We start from the raw sequence: 6533 nt of genomic DNA on the forward strand, positions 1-6533 counted from the left end.
GCCCAGGATGGAGCCGGGGGCAGATGGTGGGAAGGGGAGCGAGGCAGAAGCGGATGTTTCCCTGCAGTCCCGGGGCCCCGCAGGAATTATGACTAAAAATGGTCACTGGTGATGAAGCGGAGAGGAGCGCCGCCGCTCAGCAACTGGTACCCGCTCCTGCCTGGGGAAGTTTTTCGACCCCAAACCCTGGATGCTTTTCTGGCAAGGCAGAGTGCCGAGGGCGGCGTGGGGAGGAGGGCGCAGCCGATGACAGCGAGGAGGTCCCTGAAATGGGGTCCCACAGAACCTTCGTGGTTGGAAGGGACCTTTGGGGTCACCGAGTCCAACCACAAAAAACAAATAAAAAAAAAACCACCAAAAAAACCCACACAAACAGACACAAACCAACAATTGAGTACCATGCTCTGACAAGCTTTAGGCAATCCTGCTTCAGCAGGGGAGTTGGACTAGATGATCTCTATGGTCCCTTCCAACTCTAAAAATTCAGTGAAATTCATTGAAATCTCGGGCACTAGAGCATGCCCTGAAGTGCCACATCTACATGTTTCTTAAATCCCTCCAGGGATGGTGACTCCACCACCTCCCTAGGGAGGCTGTTCCTGACCATCCTCTCAGGAAAATCATTCTTCCTAAAAAAGAAACACAAACCCCGTGTACCTGTGTGTCTTTGCATAAATCCTATAGAAATCCTATATATGTGTGTGCGTGGAAGCGAGTATTTGATGTTAAGAGTGGGCATTCCACGCTGCGTGCCATCCTCCACCCCTCCCTGTGCCACCTCCCCCGGGGTGTCCCCCTGCCCTGTGGGCATCAGCCAAGAGCGGCAGCCCTGCTTTTGGGGCAAGGGTGGTCATTTTGCAGGTGCCTGGGGAGGGTGGCAAAGGCTCCTGTCCCCGGGGCCAGCGTGGCGAGGGGCAGGGAGGGCAGCTCTTCTGCTCCGCCGGCGTGGCAGATGTCAGTGGCTGCTTCCTGGGGAGAAAAAAAAATAAAAAAATTTAAAAAATTAAAAAAAAGGTTATGACGGAGATCACCAAAATAATAACAGTGGGTGCTGGTGGCGCGGGGCAGCACAAGGTGCCAGGCAGAGATTATCCCTGGCGCAGCTGAGGACAAGGCGGTGGGAAGAGATAAGGCCGCTCTCCCGGCGCGCGGCTGGGGCCAAACATGGCCCGGCTCCTCCTCGGCCCCGCTGGCCGCCAGCCCGCAGGCCGCACGCACCCAGCATCTCCCGGGCGGCCGCGGCCTGCGGCTGGCTGCTTCCTGGGGAGAAAAAAAAATAAAAAAAAATTAAAAAAAAAAAAGTTATGACAGAGATCACCAAAATAATAACAGTGGGTGCTGGTGGCACAGGGCAGCACAAGGTGCCAGGCAGAGATTATCCCTGGCGCAGCTGAGGACAAGGCGGTGGGAAGAGATAAGGCCGCTCTCCCGGCGCGCGGCCGGGGCCAAACACGGCCCGGCTCCTCCTCGGCCCCGCTGGCCGCCAGCCCGCAGGCCGCACGCACCCAGCATCTCCCGGGCGGCCGTGGCCTGCGGCGGGGCTGGGGGGACACGGGGAAGCCCTGGGGGGAGGGAGGGGGGCTCAGGCTGCAGGGAAGGGGGAACCCACCTGCTACAGGGAGAGGGGATGGTGGGGGTCCATGGGATCCCCTTGGAATTGTTATGAACCCCTCCCGGACCAACAATTGGACAGGGATGTAACACAGAGCCATGGGAGGGTGCTGGATCCAGAGGGATGGTGCCAGATCCATGGGGACAGCACTGGATCCATGGGGATGGTGGCAGCGGTGCCAGATGCATGGGGTCAGTGCCAGATCCATGGGGACAGTGGCAGATCCATGAAGATGGCACTGGATACAGGAGGACAGTGCTGGATCCATAAGGATGGTGCTGGATCTATGGGGATGGCACTGGATGCATGGGGATGGTGCCAGATCCATGGGGACAGTGCTGGTTCCATGGGGATGGTGCTGGATCCACGGGGTCAGTGCCAGATCCATAGGGTCAGTGCCGGATAAATGGGGATGGTGGCAGTTCCATGGGGTCAGTGCCAGATCTATGGGGACAGTGGCAGATCCACGGGGTCAGTGGCAGATCCACAGAGTCGGCAAAGATTAGGGAGGGTGGTGAAATCCCAGGAAGGCAGGGAGGGTTTCCCACAGCCGGTGGGACAGCATGGCCGGGTTGGGGGGACAGTGGGTGCCCCATGGGGGAGGGAAGAGCTCAGGGGAGCTGCAGGGCATTTGCCGTGGGAATGCTGGCAGACACGGAGCACGATCCCACTCCTCCCACCTGGGGGGGGCACAGACATCACCCGGCTCTCGGGGGGCCCTGGTGGGACCTGACCCTGGCTCCATAGGGACCGGGATGTGTCCCCGCTGCCGGGACAGCCCATGGCCCCACACCCCCACCGCCGTGGGCATCACGCTGGCTTTTCCCGGTGTCCCTCCCGACCTCCCTTCACCCCACCGCTGCAGTGACGTGTGGTGCCAAGTTTGGTGCCAAAAGGATGAAAACAAGAGCAGGGCAGCGTTCGGGGATCCCCACTGAGCCCCGCTCACGAGGCTCCTTCCCTCCTGGCAGCTCCTCACTGCTTCCCCACTGCCTGTCACCCTGCCTCTCTGCCGTGATTCAGCCCAGCCGGCTGGTAATTTCCTGCATCCTATTTTCCTCTTTCGAAAAGTGGAGCGATCTTTCAGATGCACTAATTAGGGGAAGGCGACGGGCGCTCTCGGTGGCAGCAGCAGCACGTGCGTGGTGGTCCTGGCATGGTGCAGGCAGGGGACAGCTGCCACTGCTGCCCAAGGGTGGGATGGATGGCGGATGGGAGGGATGGTGGTGGGTGGGATGGATGGCAGGAGCATCACCCTTTCCTTCTTCCTAAGAGACATATTTTTCCCCCCTCCAGCACCTTCCACCCAGCTGTTGGAGCAGGTCAGGAGGGACACGGTGATGGGGAGATGCTCTTCGGAGGGGGGGGACACCAAATCACGCTCGGCTCCAACCTGTGCTGCCTCTTTTTGGCTTTTTGGGGGGGAAGTTGAGGCTGCAAAGAGAGAGAGAGCAGAGAAGGCATGAAGGCAGGGAGCAGCTGAAGGTGCCCGTGGGGAGCTGGCTCTCGGCTCGGCGGCTGCAGCTACTGACACCCTGGAGGGCTCTTCAGCCCCACGGAGCTGGGAAAATCTGAAGCATGCCGCGTCGCTCGGGGAGCCGAGCACAAACAGAGAGGGGCTCCTCCAAAGCTGAAATATTTGACAGCATTTTCTATTCTTAGCGGCGCAGGCACATGCTGGCCCAGGGAAAGCGGAGCGCGGCGTGTCAGCGGGCGGGCAGGGGCTGCGGGGAAAGCGTGGCAGCTCTGAAGGTCCTGGGTGAAGATCCCGTGTCCCAGCTCATCCCTGCTGTCACCACGGGGGATGTGCAGCAGCAGAAAAGCAAATTATGGCTTTATTGCCCACGTCCTGCTGCAGGTCCTAACGCACAGGGGAGTTCTGCGAGGGTAACGGGATAGAATGGGGAGTTTTGATGGTCCTACTGGAGCTCCTGGGATCGTGGAGGGGAGCTGCATCCCCATGGCCTCCCCGAGAGTGTGCAAATAGGCACTTTATTAACTGTTTGGTGGCTGAGGGCGGTGGAGGACACTGCTCCTCCCTGTAGGAGTCATATCTCGAGGTGGATTTGACAAACTAACCCTGAGTATGGCTTTTTCCAGAGGCGGATGTCACCAGGAGCCACGTGCTGGGTGGCGGCAGGACACACGGGTGGCCGAGGGCTGCGTGGGTGTTTCGGCAGCACCAACATCGGGCAGAGCCCTGGTGCTGCCCTGGGCCCCCCAGAACATCCCCACAACCATCCTGGGCACGGGTGCTGGAGGTGGGGGACACCCGGCAGAATTCCCAACATTCCCAACAACGCGGGAAGTGCTGAGGAAGAAAGGAGGGAGGATTTTTGTGGGAAAAGGCAGGGAAGAGCCACCTCGGGAGGGTGGTAGAGGGGCCACAGGGACCCCACTGCCCTAGAAATCCCCTTGGCGGGCTCGGCGCGGGTGCCGGCGTGGCAGCAGGGTGGCTGCTGATGCTATCGCTGTCCCAGCTCGATGACTAAGGGAGCTGGAAGGTACAAATTAAATAACACAACACTTCGAGCCACCTGTTCTGTGGGTTTGTCCAAAGCAGCGCTGCTTTAATTAAGATGGGGAGTTTACAAATCTCACCTTTGTTTATTCTCCTTTGGGGCATATATAATGTAAATAGGTGTTTTCAAACGCTGTGGCTTTTTATATTTCCAGGTATAATTCTGGGTAAAGGAAAGTTCGTCAGGTTTGGCATGGACTTGCCCTTTATAAAGGCAGCTCCTGTGAGTTCTTTCTCCCCTCGGGGATTCTCTGCGGCGCTTCGGCTCCCTTTTTTCTCCTGGCGAGGGAGAGGGGCCGGGGGGCTCAGCCCCACACCGGGGAGAGGAAAGTGGGGTCCAGCTCCCTGTCCCTCTCCTCCCACTCACTAAGATGGCTTTGGGTGTCCCCCTTGGGTTTGTTCCCGTGTCCCCTCTTGGTTCTTCGGTTGTAAAAAGGAGGAGAACGTGGAGTTCAGCCTCCTACGTGCTCATCAGGATTTCTTCGATGACTCAGTGATACGCTTGGGTAGTTTTCTTAGCCTTTAATTGAAGCGAGTGTGAGCCCTTCACAAAGAGAGCTCTCCCAAGTCTTCATTAATAAGCGTTAACAAAAATAACCGACCGACCGGCCGAAAAATAACCGGGAGAGGCAGCAGCGTCCCCCTCTCTGCAAAGAAGGGCTTCTTCTCCCGGCTCTCCTGCAGCCCCTGCTCTGCTGGTGGCACTGGTGGTGGCCCTGCTGGTGGCCGGGGACAGGACCAAGGGCAGGAGAAGGAAACACACGGGGTGGGGGTAACGGGAAGAACATCACGGGCCAGCACGATGCCGACCAGGCTAGGGGACAGGACCAAAGGCAGGAGAAGGAAACACACAGGGTGGGGGTAACGGGAAGAGCATCACGGGCCAGCACGATGCCGACCAGGCTGAGACCGTGCATCGCACGTGCACCATCAAACCCTTTCAACTCCTTTTTTCAGTCTGTTTTCCTTAATTCAGAGCTTTTGCAGAAAAAGGGTGATATTTTGCAGGTTTCCAGCGCTGCCCGCCGGATGCATCAGCACAGAGGGCAACCGGGGTGCAGGTGCCCAAAAATGAGCAGGCTCCAAATTCCCCTTTGGCCCCCAGCGGGTCAGACCCCTCCGAGCCCCCCCAGGCACACACCCACAAATTTTCCCTGGAGTCACAAGGCCGAGAAACAGGTTTTGATTTGGTTTTTGTTTTATTTTGTTTTGGGTTTTGTTTTGTTTTTTTTTTTTTTTAACGCAAACAGATTTTGACACAACCACTTGACTCTGGTGCTGGGGTTTCAAGGAAAAAAGCCAGCAGATTGTCCGGGAGGCACGGAACAACTGCAACCGCGACACCCAGCTGAAAGAAACCTACTGTTTTGCAACGCTCTTAGAAAGTGAAGAAACGCGTGGGGCAGGAGCCAGGTGACTCGCCCAAGATTGCACGAAGTGACGGCCACACCGGTGGGCTGGGACCCCTGGGGAGCCCTCTGATGATGGTCACTCAGTCCCTGCCATCCCCTCTCCCCACCGTTACGCAGAGACGGGGCTTTGGGACCGGCCTTGGCGTTATCTGTAACAGGAGATGAGGAAAACCAGCCAGCTCCCCCGTGAAGGAGGAAGTAGATTGGGAACCTTGGTCGATGTGAGCCGTATTTAGCCCGGCTTACCAGGGTCAGGCTGTGCCGAAGCCAGCGGTGACACGGCCATTTCTTCACACACCCGACCTGCCGGGGCTGCCGAGGTCTCGGACACACAGCACGGCTCGGCGTGGATCAGGGGATTGATGGGAGCCGAGGGGAAAAAAAAAGAATAAATGTAATTTAATAAAGTCTTGTAAGCCTGTTCTCATCACCCGCAGTCCTGGGGAAGATGGCCCCTGCCTGGGAGCAGAGCTCTGGTTTGAAAACATCCATCCTCCTGCAGTTTCACCCGCCACACTCCTGGTTTTCCTGTATTTGGCAAAGAAATGCCCTTCACCCCGCAGATGTCAGGTGCAGGTGCCACCCCTGTCCCCCCCAAGCAGCGGGGTGACACGGGGCACGCCCCCCCCCGCCTGGGGAGCCCAGGGCCCCGTCCTGCCGCCTCTCAGGGATGTGCTTGATGTGTGTAAACACGTAATTAACGGTAAGCACAGACTTAATTGCTTGTGGCTTCGATTTGCATTCAGGTGCTGCGCTGAGGATGCCTTAGATACAGGCAAACCGGGTCAAGTTTGCAACTCCCGGGGTGTGTAGGAAACAGCGCCGGGCCGGGGGGCCGGGGAAGCCCCCGCCGCGGCCAGAGCCCGGCCGAGCGACGGCCGCAGAGCGGGGGGGGACCGGGGGGGGCTTAGCGCCTCGGGAGCCGCTGCCCGGCCGGGTGCGAGGCGCGGGTCAGCCCGTCGGAGGCGGCCGGGGCCGCCAGATCCGA

Source organism: Calidris pugnax, unplaced genomic scaffold, assembly GCF_001431845.1.
Source record: "Calidris pugnax isolate Ruff unplaced genomic scaffold, ASM143184v1 scaffold45, whole genome shotgun sequence".
In the NCBI taxonomy this organism is placed as follows: Eukaryota; Metazoa; Chordata; class Aves; order Charadriiformes; family Scolopacidae; genus Calidris; species Calidris pugnax.